Below are 19696 nucleotides of genomic sequence, written 5' to 3' on the forward strand. Positions count from 1 at the left end.
GATATCAGGGCAATGCTTTTTTCACAAAACCAATGTGGAAACCTTCCTCCCATTTGTACTCATGGAAAAATTGAAATAGTATTGTTTTAGTTCTTTTTTTAAAAAAATTCTGATAGAATTCATCAGCTATTTCATTTGGTCCCAGGTTTCCTTTGGATGCTTTGATCTTATCAACAGCTATAATTCTGATTAAGTGGTTTATTTCATATTGACTTAATTTTGGTGTATTGTGTGTATCTAGAAATTTGTCCATTTTATTTTCCAACTTAATGGAATATGAGTCTTTAAGGTATGTCATTGTGATTTTACAGATTAAATTGATATCTAGTGTGATATTTTCACTTTCGTCTTCAACCTTATTTATTTGTGTCCTCTCTTTTGGTACATTTGTCTAAGTGTTTGTCAATATTGTCTTTCTTGAAAATAACTAGCTTTTTGTTTTCGTCATTCTTTGCATTGTATGCATGTATGTGTGTGTGTATATGTGTGTGTGTGTGTTGTTTATGTGAGTTCTCTCAAGATTTTTTATGTTGCCACTCATCACTGTAAGCTTTCCTTGTGACTTCCTTCATTGTGTCCAACTAAATTTGGTATGTTCTGTTGGCATTTGCTTTCAGTTTTAGGGTTTCATTGATCATAGTGTATTGCTTAAGTTCCATAAGTTTGTGTACTTTCTGTACTTTTTATTGCTGATACCTAATTTTATTCTGTTGTGGTTGGACAAAATCATGATATTATTTCCATTTTTCTTCATTTTTGAAATTTTCTTTGATCCTAATACATGATCAATTGAAGTTTCATGGGCTACTGAGAACAATGTGTGGTCTTTAGTGTAGAGTATACAAAACTCCAATGTTTTGTAGAAGTCAGTTAGGTTCACTTGATTTGCCATTTAGATTCAATATTTCCCTGTTATTGTTTTATTTTCGGCATGATCTTTTCTTTAGGGAAGGTGGTTATGTGTTTGGGCTGGTTTTTTGTCAACTTGACATGAGCTAGAATCATTTAAGAAGAGGGAGTCTCAGTTGAGAAAACATGTCTATCAGATTGGCCTATAGGCAAGTCTTAGGGACATTTTCTTGATTAACAAGTGGTGCGGAATGCCCAATCCGTTGTGAATGATACTACCTTGTGAAACTTTTCCTGGAATGTATTTTTAAAAATCTTAGTGACACATGAAGCTGAAACCAGTAGGTAGTTTTCCTTGCCTCAGTCTTCGTTTCTACTTCCTGATTTCCTGCCCTGGCTTCCCTCTGGGATTCATTACAAAGAATTTACCTACCTAAATTTTTGGCTCTGCAAGCTGTTTCTGGTCATGGTGTTTATCACAACAATAGAAACAAAGCTAGTACAGTATTGAAGCATCCGGGTACCACGATTTGGGGATTACACTGTGACTTTCCATCTTGGAGTAGTTAGGGTCACTTGAGTTTGGTGCAATCAAATCGAGAATTACAATATTCTCTTAATTAATTGATCCCTTACTGTCTATGAAGTAATCTTTGAATAGTTTCCATCTAAAGTTGTTTTTCTAATTAGAGTAGTCATTCCTCTCTCTTACATGATGCGATATTCTTAGAATATCTTTTTCTATCATTTTACCCTAAGCTGATGTCTCTCTTGGGGTGTGTGAATTGGGGACAGTCAAAATCCTGGATCCTGTTTTCTGATCCAATATACTAGTCTAGGTCTTTATATTGGGCAATGAAAGCTATTGGTATTCATAGCTATGACTAAAACTTGTGTGTTAATTTCTGATTTTTGTTGATTTTATGACATTTATTTAGATGCATTTATCCAGACTTTTCCAATGTCTTTTGTTTATCACCTGGAGAGTCTTGGATATGTTTTCCTTCTCTTAGTTAATGTAAATATTTTTGTATTTAGGTAAACATATGTATGTAAAATAGTCATGTCTCCAAGAACTAAAAATGCTCTGTCCTATAACCTGTCAATCATTCCTCATGCACCACAGGAAACTGATTTTTTTAATCTTTAAGGTATTTTTAAAAATATATTTTGCCTTATACTGATACCTGTCACTGTTATACTGTAATACCTTTATTCATTGAACTTAGATTTTTCTATCCTAATATAATAACATTCTATGTTGCTTAATCCTTATATGGAACTTTATGCCTGTCTTAGTCTGTGTTCTATTGCTATGAAGAGACACCACAGCCATGGAAACTCCTATAAAGGAAAACATTTACTTGGGACTGGTTTTTATTTTCAGAACTTTAGTCCATTATCATCATGGTAGGAAGCATAGTAACATGGAGGCATACATGATGTTGAAGAGGTAGCTGACAGTTTTACATCTGGATCAGGACACAACAGAAAAAGAGAGAGACACTGGGCCTAGCTTGAGAATTTGAAAACTGCAAGCCCTCTCCCAGTGACATGCTTCCTCCAACAAGGCCACACCTACTCCAGCAAATATCCCAATTCAGGTAAAGTAGCTGTATCCCCTAGTGATCAAACATTCAGACCTATGCGCTTATGGAGCTATTCTTATTCAAACAATTGTATTGTCCATGCAAACATTGTTTGCCAAGAAGTCTAGTCAAACAAACACTGTAGTTATGCTATCTCTCCCACTCTAATCTCCTAAAAATGAACACTTAGAAATGTATTCTTTCAGGTATGCCTTCTATAGTTCATTACCATTTACTTTTTGTTTTTTTTTTCTTCTTGGAGTCATTGACCAAACCTTTCCATTCTTTATAATGGGTTGTATAATGCCAGTTAATGCATTTTTTTAAAAAAAAAATATTTGCAACTTTGTCTGTTGATTCCCACTTCTATGTCTTCTGTGGACTGGGACACCCTCCTATCCTGTGTTTCTCTTCACTGTCTGCTCTAAAGCTTTCTGGCTGGTTTTCAGTCCCAGGACTTCTGTATTGTGATCCCACAAATCACTTCTCTCCTGCCATTGGATGATGCCATGAGCCACCTCTGCTATTGTTGGGACATGACTTGAGTGTGCTGTTCAAAGGTTCCTGTGTTCACCCCAGTTGTGAGGAAATGAGAGAGTAAAAGCTTAATCCAGCTATGAATTGTAGAATGGGCCTTTGTGGAAGTGATTACATTGCATAAGGTTATCAGAGTGGAGTGCTAATGGTTGAATCTGATAGCTCTATTAAGAAAGAAAGGAGGGAGAAAAAGAGAAAGGGAAGGTGAGGGCAAACTCACATTCCCTGTCTTCCTGCCCTGTGAGACCTTTCTGGTTTCAAGAAAACACTTACCAGCTACGGTTCTTTGACTTCTCACCTCCAGAAACTTGAAGCAAAATATCTATCATTTATTTGTAAAACAGTCTCCTTGGGTTTTTCATTACTGTGATTTGAAAGAGACCAGAAGAACTCCTTTCTAGCAGTTGGCCTCATTGTCCTGGAGCTTCTTAAAGCAGAGTTTTGAGAGAATGATTTTTGAAACCTGGATATCGGAAAATACTTCTATTTTGATCTCAACCTTTCTATAGTTTGTCTTGGTATAGAATTCAAGACAGGGTACTTATTTTCTTACAACTTTTAAAACTTCTATTGCCATCAACCTATTCCTATTAGTCGAGATAAAATATTATATTATTTCCACTTCTTTGTGCAATTTGAGAGTTTCTGGCGGCATTTTTCCCCTTTCATTCTTCCATTTGTCCAAGTAAAATTTATAACTAGTAAATTATTTAGCAATTTCCTCCAATAATTTTCTTTATTCTTATTTTAGGTGATGGGAGATGCCTCACATTAATCACTTATAGAATCTTCTGATTTCCCATATAGTTCTATTTTTTAATTCTCATTGTACTTACCTTTGTGTTTGTGATATATGTGACAAATCATATACCATATTCATGCATATGTATGTGAACATGTGTACCTGCACATGAGTGGAAGCCAGAGGTCAACATCAGATGCTTCCCTTGACTGCTTCTCCAATTATAGTTTGATGCAGGGTCTTTCAGTGAACCATGGGCTCACTAATTCAGCTGAGCTGGTTAGCCAGTGAGCTATAAATATCTGTCTCTGTTCCCACTCGTACTGTGGGGACAAATACATGCTGCTGCATCCAACTTACATATATGGCATAGATAATCATAGGTCCTCATGCTTGCAAGATAGGTGCTTTACTCTCTGAGCCAATTCCTTGTCCCTCATTGTATTTTAATTTCATTTTTAACTTTTTATTGATTCTTTGTTGATTTCACATCATGAATCCCAATCACACTCATCTCTCTGTTCTCATGCTTCTACCCACTGCCCTTGCAACCTCCCCCAAAACAAGATTTAAAATTAACCCTCACTGCCCTGGCTAGCTTACCCAAGACATCAGGTAGTAAGCAGCAGGGCCCGTGCTCCTGTAGAAAAATTCTATTTCTTTTCAAATATCTTTAACTTAACTGTAAGTCTGCTTAATGAGTTTGCTTACCTTAGTAAACTTAATTTCAAAAAGTTTACAAAAAAGATTGAGTCAAATATGTTCTGCATTATATCCTTTGTTGCTAACATTTACTTGTCAAAACTGATGAAGGATTCTTATTTATGTTTTGTGTCCATTCCATTAAAGCCTTTTCTTTGTATGCTAGTAGGATCTGCTCTAGTATCACTGCTTACTTCCAGGGCTTTCAGGATATAGTGCTGTATGTAAACAGGGCATTTCTTTAGATTCTCCTGTGGCAGTTTCTCTGATTTTCCTTGCTTTTGATAACCCTGTTAGTTCTTGTGATGGCCTTGAGACATATTTTCTGGAAAGACTTAGTTTGGGCAATTTGGTGTTTACCTCCTGAAAAGACTGGAGTTAAAGGACTTTGAAAGAAGGTTACAAAGGCGAAGATATGGTGTTTTCCATGTATCATATCAGGACCCATATGATCAATACAACTTATCTCTGATGTGCTGAGTCGAGTCCCTGCAAGATAACAGTGTGTGTGGGGTCTCTCCAGTACAATGTTGTTTTTTTCTTACCCATTGCACTCTTTGAAAAGAAATCTATACACAAGAGGAAGAAATTCTTCTCCCTCTCTGAGGGAGGAGTTTCTGTACATTGTTTGGAATTCTTCATAGGAAATTTACTTTCCTTCTCATTTAATTGAGTGTTTATTTGCCTGTGAATGTAAGAGGACGTGGTTATTTACTTTGTACTTGAATTATAACCTGATAGTATGTTAGTGCTTCTTTTACTTGGATTATCTTGCTCTGAGTCATGGGGCATCTTTCACTTGGTTTCTGCATGTATGTATGCGTGTGTTTGTATGTATATATATATATATATATATATATATATATATGCCTTTGTGTTTGGTTTTATGTGTTATTTCATTATCTCACCATGCAACAGTTTCAAGTAAGATGTTTAGATTAATCTTTTATGTGCATTGTTTTCCTTGCCCAAGAGTCTTCCTGTTCTCCAAGGAGTCACCTGTTCCATCACTGAAGAACAACATTGCATGACTGTGTTTATTGTTACGGGAGCATCACTGTTCTATGTTCTTCCCTAGGGAATATACACATTTATATAGATATTTACATTGGTATATTTCTACCTTAAGTTATAAATGAATTGATGTATCTGGCTCTACCATGGTATCTCATGTTGATCCCAGTTTTTCCTTCCCTCTGCTCATCTATAAATGGTTTACCCCAAATATTATCTCTTGCCTTCTGCTTATAGTCTACTCATTTGTCCGATTCCATTATGAATGTGTTGCAATTTAAGAATCGTGAGAAACAAGCATGGTGTGCAGTAGAATGCTTATTCACAATTCCTGTTGCCTTTTGTTTTAAAGTTTGCTGTTATTAACAAGGTTACTCAGCTCTGTAGCTCCTCCCTCCTAACCTTTCTTTAAAGGTACATCACATATTTGTAACATACTTGAATTCCTTTAGTCATGGTGTCTACTGTATCCAGGATCTCCTCCCTCATCACTGAATTCTTCCCTAATTTGCGTACATATGGATCTTTCAGCTGTAAAATTATGTGATATTTTACATAGAAATATGAATTGCTTCTTAGCTAACTCATCTGAATATGTGATGGGGTATATGACAACCACTATTGTAGAACACACAAAATGGTTTCATATTCACAGACAATGTGTTCTACTTCATACTGAACCTTCTCTTGACCCAAAAACTCTTTGCTTTCTACTTCAGCTTTAAACACGCTGTCTTTTCCAAGTTGCCATACAAGTGGAATCACAAGGTGAAATTCCATTCTCCCTTAGAAATTGATACAAATTCCCTCTGTTGATGGCTCATTTTCCTTGACATCTGAATAAATATTTCATAATCTGTCTATCCATATTGAGAGATATGATTTCTTTCAATGCAGGAAGATTATGAAGACAGCTGCCATGATCACAGGTGTTCAGGTTTTTGCATGGTTATAACTTTCAGAATCATGTGGATAAATGGTTGTTGGAGCACAATGTCAAATTAAGTTTAATTTTGTGTATGCTGTCAGCCTGTATTCTTCAGACAATGTCAATTTATGTTGTCACGCGCAATATATGGAAGGCCTTGTTGTGCATACATACTTGACAATGATATCTGTTAGCATTTTTTAAGAATTTGAAATAGTAAACATTGTTTATAAAGCATGTTATTATATCTTAGGGTTATATAATTTCTTAGTTTTTGATCCTTTAAAAATTAGCTAACCATTTTTTGAAACTTGGTCAATGTATATAAATAAAGTCACCTAAGATGGAGTAGAAGATTATTTCTATAGAACAACAAACATTTACTAAATATCTGGTGTAAAGACATTATGTGGATCAAGGAAAAAAATGCTTCAGACACTCAAATCTTTATGGAAAGTCCATTCTGACTGAACATGGCATTGTCTTCAGTGGCTAGTAATCTCAGCCTTCTGTAGGCTGAGGCAGGAGGGTAAGATATTCAAGGAAAGCCAGGCCTACACAAAAATATTTGTCTTTAAAAAACAAATAAATAGGGCTGGAGAGATGGTTCAGAAATAAAGAGCACCTGCTGTTCCTGCAGAGGATCCAAGTTCAGTTCCCAGCACTCATATCAGTAGATTGAAAACCACCTGCAACTCTGTCCCCCCAGGGATTGGATGCAGTCTTCTGGCTTTGTGGGCACCTGCACTCATATGTGAACATAATCACACACATATGCAAACATACATGTAATTAAATATAAAAGAATCAAGCCAATAAACAAAAACACTAAATTTATTCTTTCTTGAGAAGTTAATAATTGGTCTAATTAACATCACCATAGATTATTTTGCTTACTCTTGAATTTATGGAAGTATAATCATGCTGTTTGCACTTCTTAGTATTTGGACTCTTTCACTGACTATTTTGTTTATGAGGTTCAACTATATGTTTTCTCCCGTAATAGTAACCTACATTATTCAAATGTTACAAATCCGTGTATTCTATACTTCAGAGACATGAAAAGCTTCAGTTAGGATGACCATGAAGAATGCTATTATGTATATTACTGTGCTTCCTTTCCATCAACATACTTATGCATTTCTGTTTGAAATAAACTTAAAAGTAGAATTTCAGCATAATAGGATAAGTTCATGCTCAGATTTAGTAAACACTGCAAAATGGTTTCCGTGTGATTAAAGCAATTTATGCTTCCAGGATTACTCAGAATAAGGGTCAAGTCATATTGTTTTCCAACATGACGTTGTCTGCGTGTTTTGTTAATATTAGTTATTATTGTGTGGGCATATGTGTGTGCATGTGCCATGTGCCTGTGAATTATTAATGGGACTGTTTTGTCAGCTTTGGTAAGTAATGAGGCTGCACACCTTCTTTGCTCCTCCTGGTCACCTGGTTACCGGCCTTTGCAAAATGATTCACGTGAGGTTTACCCAATTTTTATTGCATTTTATGTAATATTTTACTGGCCTTTAAGAGTTATGGCAGATCCTCTGTACTTAATCTCAAATCGGTGCATGTATTGCAAAACTCTCCCATTTTGCCTTAATTTGGGGCTCATTTTTTCTTAATTTGGAAAGCAAAGGACAGACCCAAAGGAATCTATTTTATTGATGTTTCACATAGTGGTTATTTTGGGAACCCTGCTTAAGCAGTTTTTGCTCACAATTATGAAGATAAACTTTGTAGGCTATAAACCTCGCACTATTAACTTCCTTGTTTAATCTGAGCTACTTTTCTATTGCTGGAGTAAAACACCATTACTAGAGCAACTTGGGGAAGGAAAATAATCACAAGTTACAGTCCATCACTGTATTTCTCAGTCGAGAGGCCCTCTTCCCAAATGACTCAAACTGTGTCAAACTGATGAACAAATAACCAGCACACAAGTCCTGCTTACTTTTATATGATGATAGATGAACAAGTTTTGATTTCTTTTAATTGAAAATCTGATTTATTCGTTTCTGATTACCGCTATAGCATTTTTGACAATTCTGATGTGTGGGTCAGGATGCATTCCCAATCTTCTGTTCTCGTCTGTTCAAACACTTGCTGAAGCACATGCCAATACTACTGCATTATGACTTATTATGATCTTATTCTCAGGACATGCTCACTCAAGCGAGTCTTGAACTCTCAGATCTCCCGCCTCACCCTGCCAATGGCTGAAACTAAAGATGTATGCACAGCTCAACACTGCAGGTTTATTTGGGAGGAAAAATTAAAAATAATTATGTTTGTTAGTGTGTTTCAATTCTATTCATTTTCTACAGAGTATATGCACACACCCATGTACACACACACACACACACACACACACACACACTTCATGTACAGCATAAAAATTTTAGAAATAATGTTCCAATTTCCCTAAAGAAAGAAACTAAAATATGCTGAAATTTTTAATTGTTGATAGTTAGACTGTCTTTGAATAAAAGAATAACTTTGAGGAGAATGATATATTTATATCATCTCTTGAAATTTATAAGCCTTGTGTTCCCACGTTCCTTTAGATCTTTCATTTCTCTGTAACATTTTCAGTTTTATATGTAGCTTCAACACCTTTTGAAACATCCTTTACTAAGTATTTGATGTTTCATGTTCTTATAAATAGCATGGTTTCTATTTTGTGTTCTAATTGAACTGCATGTGATATGACAAAAAGATGCAATTCAAATTTTGTATTTTGACCTTGAATTATGTTACATTTTGGAATTCATATTTCAATTTCAAAGCTATCTGCAGGCTATTTTTGAATGTCTAAAGCATAGTAATATTATCTGCAAATAGTGATAATTTTGTTTTGCTTTTTAATACTTAACTTTTTTACTGTGTCATATTTTATTAACTAAAACCACCATGATAATGTGAAACAGAACCAAAGATGGCAAAAATCCTTTTATCCTTCCAATCCCAACTGGAAGTAATTTTTTTATTTTATTAAAAATAGGTTTCTTTTTCACACAGTGTATCCTCTCCTTCTTTTCCTTCCAGTTTCTCCTCACTTCTTATGCTGTCCAGAGCCACTTCCTTTCTGCTTCTCATTAGAAAGCACACTAAGTTAGCCAATAAGAAACTAGAGCTAATGGTCCAAGCAGTGATTTCATTAATATGGTTTCTGTGTGATTATTTCGGGTCTAAGCTAGCCAACTGGCCGGAAACCAACAAGCAACTCTTTCCTCCAACAATAAAACAAAAACAAAATATCAGAATGGGGAAAACAAACAAGTATGAGGAAAAGAGCCCAAGAAAAGGTACTGGAAACAGATGTAGGTGCAGAGCCCTACTAGTTTGCATGTTCACTAATCTCATACAAACACAAAACTGGAAAGCAAGTATACACGCAAAGAACTTGTGGGGTAAAATAAATAAAAAATAAGAAAGGTAAAATCAGAAAGAAAGAAAATTGATGGAGGAGGGTTAACTGTCTATGTGTTACTTTCATTGGTTAATAAAGAAACTGCTTTGGCTTTTGATAGGACAGCAGCTTAGATAGGTAGAATAGACAGAACAGAATGCTGGGAAGAAGACAATGAGGCAGTCGCCATGACTCTCCTCTCCAAGACAGCTGCAGGTTAGAATCCTCCTGGTAAGCCACCACCTCGTGGTGCTACACAGATGATTAGTAATGGGTTAGATCAATATGTAAGAGTCAGCTAATAAGAGGCTACAGATAATGGGCCAAGCAGTGCTTAAAAAAATACAGTTTCCGTGTAATTATTTTGGGTGTAAACTAGCCGGGAGCCGAGCGGCGGGAACGTGACCCGCTGCACCTTCTACAGAAAATGCCCAGACATGACATTATGAGACATAGAAGTTGCAAAGATGCTGTTGAGTTTGTTTTCTGTTGGCCATCTACTGCTGGGCATGCGGCTACTCTTAAGAAAAGCTTGTTTCCCCAGGGAGACTTCCTTGGAGAAAAGTAATTTTTTTTATTTGCAAATAGTCATCAGTGCTTTGCTTAGCTATCATCAGAAAAGGTTCCTTCTGCAATAGATGGGAACAAATGAAGATATCCACAGCTAGACAAGAGTCAGGGTAAGAAACCTGGGCACATTCAACCCTAAAAGAGAGGTCTCCATCAAAACCCTCCCCTCAGAACTCAAGGAACCTCATGGAAGAGGAGACAGAAAGAATGTAAAAGGATGCCAAGGAACCAAGATGTTCTAGACAACAGGCCCAGCACACATAAGAAATCACAGAGACTGCAGCGTGCACAGGGCCAGCACAGGTCTGCTCCAGATGGGTCACACACACCCATCCCTAGCCCAGAAGCTACCTCCAATTGATAACCTCTTGCAAAAAGAAGTTTTAAAAATCAATATGAGTATTTGTTGTAGCTTGTTTTTTTTTTAATGTTAAGAGTAAAATGTAGAGCTCAATAAAAAGAAAAAGGAAAATAAAGAGTGTACTCTTTAATGGTGAAGTGATTTTTTTTCTTTTGTCTCTGGAATTAATACCTGGATGAAATGCTTTATTACCTGGAATTAATACTCTTGAATTTAATGCCTGAAATTTAATACTCTGGAATTAATACTTGGATGATGGTCATGTGGGTATTATCATTCCTTCTTGGGTAGCATCACTAAGAGTTTTATTATTTTATTAATATCTTTAAAGTATTAACTTACACATTTCATGACATTTTTGCTCAAGTTTTGTCTCTTTGTTACTTCTTTTCTGATGCTTGTGTGTTCATTTTATACATTACTTACATGTTATGTCATGTTTCTATTTCTGATTTTGGTCTCTTGTGTTTTCTAATATGCATATTTATATTTGGTTGCAAACTTCCCTGTGAGTATACATTTACTGAATTCCAAGGGCTTTACTATAATTTACTTTTTATCTTTGCTTACTTTAAATATATTCTCACTAGCATTATAGTTTTAAATGTATTCATTTTTAAATATTTGAAGCTTGTTTTGAGCTAAGTTATTTCTTGGCCTCAAACTTGTGATGGTCTCCTTTGGTGTCCAGAGTGATGACATCACAGATATGGACTCCCACATCCAGCCCTTTGGGGATTTCCTAATTAATATTTGGTTGTGACTCTTAACCTGACTATGGTAAGACGATATATCCATATGAAAACAATTCTTCCAAAGGTTTTAAGACTTGCTTTATAATTTATAATATTGTTTGCTTTAGAAGCATATTTTTCTTGCATTTGAAATGTGAATAACAAAGTCAATCACCTGCAGAGTTCAATGAATGCAGATCTGGGTAGTTTGGTTAATCTTCTGCTGGTCTTCCTCATGCTTCCTGAATGCATCTGCTGTTCATGAGGTGGTGAGATAAATTTACAGCTTTATTGTTGTTTTATTTTTTCTTATCTTTGTTGGGTTGACTCTTTCTATGCAATCACCTTTGTGTTAGATATGCTAAGCTACATTCTCAAGTACACACAGTCAGCAATGTTCATCGTATATATTGAACGGACCTTTAATGTTACCATGCATCTCTATTCTTAGACTGCTTTAAGTCTAAATGAATGTTTTACATTCATCTTTTTGTTCAATTATTGTCTACATGAAATGTATTTCAAATATTTTACTTCTAATCTTCCTGTGTTCTTTTAAAGTGTGTGTCATTATAAAGTGAGCCTAGTGGGATTTAGTTATGTTATTCAGAATGATAATCCTTGTAGATCAATACGCTTGTTACTCCGTAGAAATAATGCCATTCCTGACATGTTTGATTTTATATCTGAAAAACATTACTCACTGCATATTTATGAAGTTTTCAGCACTTTTATCCCTGTTATTGTGTTCTTTTGGAATTATCAACTAATTAAGTTTGTCACATTTAGTTTTCTGTCATTTTCCCATATGTTATTATTCCAAAGGCCCACCCATTAAATACCATGCTTTACCTAATCTTATTGCTTTCTTATTCATGATGCACACACTGCTTCCCGATCAACTTGGATGCTGTGTACCTATGTTATAATTTATATTTATCCTAATTGTTACAAATGTGTTTATTATGACTTGAAAGTTAGTAACCGTTTCGTTTTAACTAAGTACTCACCATTTTCTCTCCTTCAAATAGGATATTCAACTAAATAAATTAAGTTCTTCTATAAAAATCCTGGTTTTAGAATTTATCTCGCCACAAAATATTGGTAATAAAATCTATAAGCCTTTGAAGTTTCTGAAGTCATGACTTGGCTTTTGTTTTGGTGTCTATTTTCACTTCAGCTAGAACATTGACATGAGTTTCATTTGCAGTCCACAGCATTTGTAGACATCACTACACTGTGCTCTGGCACATGCCATTCTCATGGTTTCTCCATGAAGACATATCTTTTCAGGATAGCTGCTTTTAACATTTGTTCTACTTCTTTGATTCTCAGGAGTTTTCTGATGTGCCCATGTGTGTTATTTTTTTGTACTTAGAACTCTGGGGCTTATGTATCTTCTGGGACCTTGGTCATTCATATTTTTAAAACCACATTTTGAAAGATTTTTATCATGGCTTCTTTTTTATTTTTTTTTAATTTTTTTTTAGCAAATTTTATTAAATTATAAAAGTTTCCATTTCCGCCCCCCCCTCCCAACACCCTCCCACTCCCCCCACTCCCCCCCCTCCTTCCCCTCCGTCCCCCAGGGCAGTCAGGGTTTCCTGCCCTGTGGGAAGCTGCAGCTCCCTCCCCCTCCCTCCAGGTCCAGGAAGGCGAGCGTCAAAACAGACTGGATCCCCAAAATCCAGCATATGCAGAGGAAACAGGTCCCAGTGTCATAGTCAATGGCTTTTCAGAAAGACCCCGAGCCAGCCACAGTCAGAGAATCCGGCCAAATTCCGAGAATCTGGCTAGATCACATCCTCGTTCAGTCCCAGTCCGACTGGCCCTGGTAAATTCTCATCAGATCCGTTCCCTTGTATCAGTGGGTGATAGCATCCCTCGCAGTACTGATTTCGTCTTTCATGTTCCTCCTCCTTCCGCTCCCCCTCCGGACCTCGGGGGGCTCAATCCGTTGCTCCAATGTGGGCCTCCGACTGCATAGCCGTCCTTCGCCAGCCGAAGGATCTGGGACTCTTGTCTATTTCCTACCTCCTGGAGGATAGCTAAATAATCTTCATCAGGTTCATCTTCTTATTTAGCTTCTCTAGGATCACGAATAATAGGCTCAAAGACCTTTAATTATGGTTAGAATCCACTTATGAGTGAATACATACCGTGTTCCTCTTTTTGGGTCTGACTTACCTCACTCAGTAAAGCGTTTTCTATTTCCATCCATTTGCATGCAAAATTCAAGATGTCATTGTTTTTAACTGCCGAGTAAAACTCTAATGTATATATGTTCCACACCTTTTTTAACCATTCTTCTATTGAGGGGCACCTAGGTTGTTTCCATGTTCTGGCTATTACAAATAGTGCAGCTATGAACATAGTTGAACAAATGCTTTTGTAGTATGTTGGGGAATCTTTAGGGTATATTCCCAAGAGTGGTATTGCTGGGTCCTGAGGGAGGTTGACTCCCAGTTTCCTGAGAAACCGCCACACTGATTTCCACAGTGGCTGCACGAGTTTGCATTCCCACCAACAATGGATGAGTGTTCCCCTCACCCCACATCCTCTCCAGCATAGGCTATCGTTGGTGTTTTTGACTTTAGCTATTCTGACAGGTGTAAGATGGTATCTCAAAGTGGTTTTAATTTGCATTTCCCTGATCGCTAAGGATGTTGAGCATGACCTTAAGTGTCTTCTGGCCATTCGAAGTTCATCTGTTGTGAATTCTCTGTTAAGTTCAGTACCCCATTTTTTAATTGGGTTAATTAGAGTTTTAGTGCCTAGTTTCTTGAGTTCTTTGTATATTTTGGAGATCAGACCTTTGTCTGATGAGGGGTTGGTGAAGATCTTCTCCCAGTCAGAAGGCAGCCTTTTTGTCCTACTGACAGTGTCCTTTGCTTTACAGAAGCTTCCCAGTTTCAGTAGATCCCATTTATTCATTGTTTCTCTTATTGTCTGTGCTGCTGGGGTCCTGCTTAGGAAGAGGCCTCCTCTGCCTAAATCTTGTAGACTACTTCCCACTTTCTCTTCTATCAGGTTCAAAGTGGACGGATTAATGTTGATGTCTTTAATCCATTTGGACTTGATTTTTGTGCATGGTGATAGATATGGATCTACTTTCATTTTTTTACAGGTTGACATCCAGTTATGCCAGCACCATTTGTTAAAGATGCTTTCCATCTTCCATTGTATACCTTTAGCTCCCTTGTCGAAAATTAGGTGTTCATAAGATTGTGGGTTAATATCTGGGTCTTCTATTTGATTCCATAGGTCGACTTCTCTGTTCTTATGCCAATACCAAGCTGTTTTCAATACTGTAGCTCTATAATAGAGTTTGAAGTCAGGGATGGTAATGCCTCCAGAAGTTCTTTTATTGTATAAGATTGTTTTGGCTATCCTGGGTTTTTTGTTTTGCCATATAAACTTGATTATTGTTCTCTCATGGTCTGTGAAGAAGTTTGATGGGATTTTGATGGGGATTGCATTGAATCTATAGATTGCTTTTGGTAGAATTGCCATTTTTACTATGTTGATTCTCCCAATCCAAGAGCAGGGGAGGTCTTTCCATTTTCTGGTATCCTCCTCAATTTCTTTCTTCAAAGACTTAAAGTTTTTGTCAAATAGGTCTTTCACTTCCTTGGTTAGAGTAACCCCAAGATATTTTATGCTATTTGTGGCTATCATGAAAGGTGATGCTTCTCTGATTTCCCTCTCTGCTTCTTTATCCTTTGTGTATAGGAGGGCCACTGATTTTTGGGAGTTGATCTTGTATCCTGCCACGTTACTAAAGGTGTTTATCAGCTGTAGGAGTTCTTTGGTAGAGTTTTTGGGGTCGCTTATGTACACTATCATATCGTCAGCAAATAACGAAAGTTTAACTTCTTCCTTTCCAATTCGAATCCCTGTAATCCCCTTATGTTGTCTTATTGCTATTGCTAGAACTTCAAGCACTATATTGAAGAGGTATGGAGAGAGTGGACAGCCTTGTCGCGTTCCTGATTTTAGTGGAAAGGCTTTGAGTTTCTCTCCATTCAGTTTGATGTTAGCTGTCGGCTTGGTGTATATTGCTTTTATTATATTTAGGTATGATCCTTGTATCCCCAGTCTCTCCAACACCTTTATCATAAATGGGTGTTGAATTTTGTCAAATGCTTTTTCAGCATCTAGTGAGATGATCATATGGTTTTTTTCTTTCAGTTTATTTATATGATGGATTACATTGATAGATTTGTGTATGTTGAACCAGCCCTGCATCTCTGTAATGAAGCCGACTTGATCATAATGGATAATTTTTCTAATGTGCTCTTGGATTCGGTTTGTCAGTATTTTATTGAGAATTTTCGCGTCGATGTTCATGAGTGAGATTGGCCTGTAATTCTCTTTCTTGGTTGTGTCTTTGTGTGGTTTTGGTATCAGGGTAACTGTAGCTTCATAAAAGGAGTTAGGCAGTGAGTCTTCTGTTTCTATATTGTGGAATACGTTAAGGAGTATAGGTATTAGCTCTTCCTGGAAGTTCTGGTAGAATTCTGCATTGAAACCATCTGGTCCTGGGCTTTTTTTGGTAGGGAGATTTTTGATAACAGCTTCTAACTCTTCGCGACTAACAGGTCTATTTAGATTGTTCACCTGTTCTTGGTTCAACTTTGGTATATGGTATTTATCTAAAAAAATGTCCATTTCTTTTACATTTTCCAACTTTGTGGCATATAAACTTTCATAGTAAGATCTAATGATTCTCTGAATTTCTTCTGTGTCTGTGGTTATGTCCCCCTTTTCATTTCTGATCTTATTAATTTGCATGTTCTCTCTCTGCCGTTTGATTAACTTGGATAGGGGTTTGTCAATCTTGTTGATTTTCTCCAAGAACCAGCTTTTTGATTCATTGATTCTTTGGATTGTTTTCTCTGTTTCTATTTTGTTGATTTCAGCCCTCAGTTTGATTATTTCCAGTCTTCTAGACCTCCTGGGTGAATCAGCTTCTTTTTTTTCTAGATCTTTCAAGTGTGCTGTTAAGTCTCCAATGTGTGCTTTCTCCGTTTTCTTTAATTGGGCACTTAGTGCTATGAACTTTCCTCTTAGCACTGCTTTCATAGTGTCCCATAGGTTTGAGTATGTTGTGTCTTTGTTTTCATTAAATTCAAGGAAGAGATTAATTTCTTTCTTTATTTCTTCCTTGACCCAGGGGTGATTTAGTAGTTGACTGATCAGTTTCCATGAGTTTGTTGGCTTCCTGGGGGGAGCATTGTTGTTGAATTCTAATTTTAGTCCATGGTGATCTGACAAGACACAGGTAGTTACTAATATTTTTCTGTATCTGTGGAAGTTTGCTTTGTTACCGAGTATGTGGTCAATTTTCGAGAAGGTTCCATGAGCTGCAGAGAAAAAGGTATATTCTTTCCTATTTGGGTGGAGTGTTCTATAGATGTCTGTTAAGTCCATTTGATTCAATACCTCCAATAGGTCTCTCAATTCTCTGTTTGGTTTCTGTCTGATTGACCTGTCCATTGGTGAGAGAGGAGTGTTGAAGTCTCCTACTATTAGTGTGTGTGGTTTGATGACCGCCTTGAGTTCTAGAAGAGTTTCTTTTACATATGTGGGTGCCTTTATATTAGGAGCATAGATATTCAGGATTGAGACTTCCTCCTGATGAATTGTTCCAGTTATGAGTATGAAATGTCCATCTCCATTTCTTCTGATTGATTTTAGTTTGAAGTCGATTTTGTTAGATATTAGAATGGCCACGCCCGCTTGTTTCTTAGGTCCATTTGCTTGGAAAACCTTTTCCCAACCCTTTACTCTGAGTAAGTGTCTGTCTTTGTGGTTGAGGTGTGTTTCTTGTAAACAGCAGAATGTTGGATCCTGTTTTCGTATCCAATCTCTAAGTCTGTGCCTCTTTATAGGTGAATTGAGTCCATTGATATTAAGTGATATTAATGACCAGTGGTTGTTGACTCCGGTCATTTTTTTTTTAAGTAGTAGAGTGTATGTGTTTTTCTTCTTTGATTTGTGCTTGTGAATGGTCGCTAGATGTTCGAGTTATTGTAGATCGTGTTGGGAATGTTGGATTCCTTCGGTAGTGATTTTCCTTCTAATATTCTCTGTAAGGCTGGATTAGTAGCTACGTATTGTTTAAATTTGTTTTTATCCTGGAATATTTTGTTTTCTCCGTTGATAGTGAACAATAGCTTGGCTGGGTATAGTAGTCTGGGTTTGCATCCATGGTCTCTTAGTTTCTGCAGTACCTCTATCCAGGATCTTCTGGCTTTCATGGTTTCCATAGAGAAATCCGGTGTAAGCCTGATAGGTTTACCTTTATAAGTTACTTGACCTTTTTCCTTTGCAGCTCTTAAAATTTTTTCTTTAATATTTATGTTTTGTGTTTTGATTATTATATGGCGCGGGGATGTTTTTTTCTGATCCAATCTATTCGGTGTTCTGTATGCTTCTTGAACCTTCATAGGAATATCGTTCTTTAGGTTGGGAAAGTTTTCTTCTATAATTTTGTTGAATATATTTTCTGGGCCTTTGATCTGCAGTTCTTCTCCTTCTTCAATCCCTATTATTCTTAGATTTGGTTTTTTTATTGTGTCCCAGATTTCCTGAATGTTTTGTGAAGAGAATTTGTTGGATTTGCCGTTTTCTCTGACCAGAGCATTTATTTTCTCTATGGTATCTTCAGAATCTGAGATTCATTCTTCTATCTCTTGTATTCTATTGGTTATGCTTGATTCTGTAGTCTCCGCTCGTTTACCTAGGTTTTCCATATCCAGCCGGTTCTCGTTTTGTGTTTTCTTCATTGCCTCCATTTCAGTTTTCAATTCTTGGACTGTTTCCTTTACTTGTTTGATTGTTTTTTCTTGCTTTCTCAGGGTATCACTCACGGATTTACTTATTTCTTCAAACTTTTTGTTATATTTCTCATCCATTTCTATACTCATTTCTTCAAACTTTTTGTTATACTTCTCGACCAGTTCCTTAAGGGAGTTATTCATATCCTGTTTAAGGGACTCTATTGCTTTCATAATGGCACTTTTTTCCACTTCATCTGGGTTAGAGTGTTCAAATCCTTCTGTTGTAGGGTCATTGGGATCTGATATTTTCATGTTGTTTTTCAGATTGTTGGAGGAGGTCTTGCCTTGGCGTCTGCCCATCTCTTCGATCAAATGTTCTCTATTGGAACTTCTGGTTTCGGGTCAGGTTCCCTTGTTGGGCAGGGAGTTCACTGATAGAATGCCTACCTTTCCCCAAGCAGGGTATTGAATCACAGGCACTGCCTCTTTCCGGGATGCCCCTATAGAGCAGGCCCAGTGTGCAAGGCAGCTGAGCTGGGGAAATTTTATGGGCTCAGTGGGAGGGGAGAAATATAGAAATTTGTACCTGGATGGAAGCTGGGATGGCTGGCGGGGAAGCTAGCAGTGTGGAGCCAGCAGAGCAGGCTGACCTGGGAGCCTATGGGGTCGGGGAGAGTCCTAGCTTCCCCTCGCAGGGCCCCTGTCGCGGGCCCGAATCAACTCACCACTCTGAAGGCCCTCTGGATAGAAGCTGGGATGGCTAGCGGGGAAGCTAGCAGGTTGGAGCCAGCAGAGCAGGCTGACCTGGGAGTCTATGGGGTCGGGGAGAGTCCTAGCTCCCCCTCGCTGGGCCCGCGGGGACCCGAATCAACTCACCACTCCGAAGGCCCTCTGGATAGAAGCTGGGATCATGGCTTCTTTTTTAAAAAAATTTATTTATTTATTTATTTATTTATTTATTTATTTATTTATTATGCATATAATATTCTGTCTGTGTGTATGTCTGCAGGCCAGAAGAAGGCACCAGACCTCATTACAGGTGGTTGTGAGCCACCATGTGGTTTTCGGGAATTGAACTCAGGACCTTAGGAAGAGCAGGCAATGCTCTTAACCACTGAGCCATATCTCCAGCCCCCATGCTTCTTAAGATAATTTATCCTTCCACAGGTACTGTCTTTTCATTCTGGTCCACAACCAATAGACGCTAGACTATCCATGATGGAGGACTTGTTTCTCATCTGTTATCTTCATTTCTTTATCTATCCTTTTATTTTCTTTTTAAAAAGCAAAATGAAACTAGGTTTTGTTTGTAAGAGATTTGAGAAATTTCACATACATTTATCTGCTTTTTATGTATTTTTGTTTTGTAAATTTGTTTATTTTGTTTTAACTAAAAAATTTTTATTAATTTCCTGGTAGCTTTAAGTGTGTGAATGGATGATTACTTGGATGAAGGGATGAGAGATAGAT

Source organism: Myodes glareolus, chromosome 4 (genome assembly GCF_982192425.1).
Source record: "Myodes glareolus chromosome 4, mMyoGla1.1, whole genome shotgun sequence".
Classification (NCBI taxonomy): domain Eukaryota; kingdom Metazoa; phylum Chordata; class Mammalia; order Rodentia; family Cricetidae; genus Myodes; species Myodes glareolus.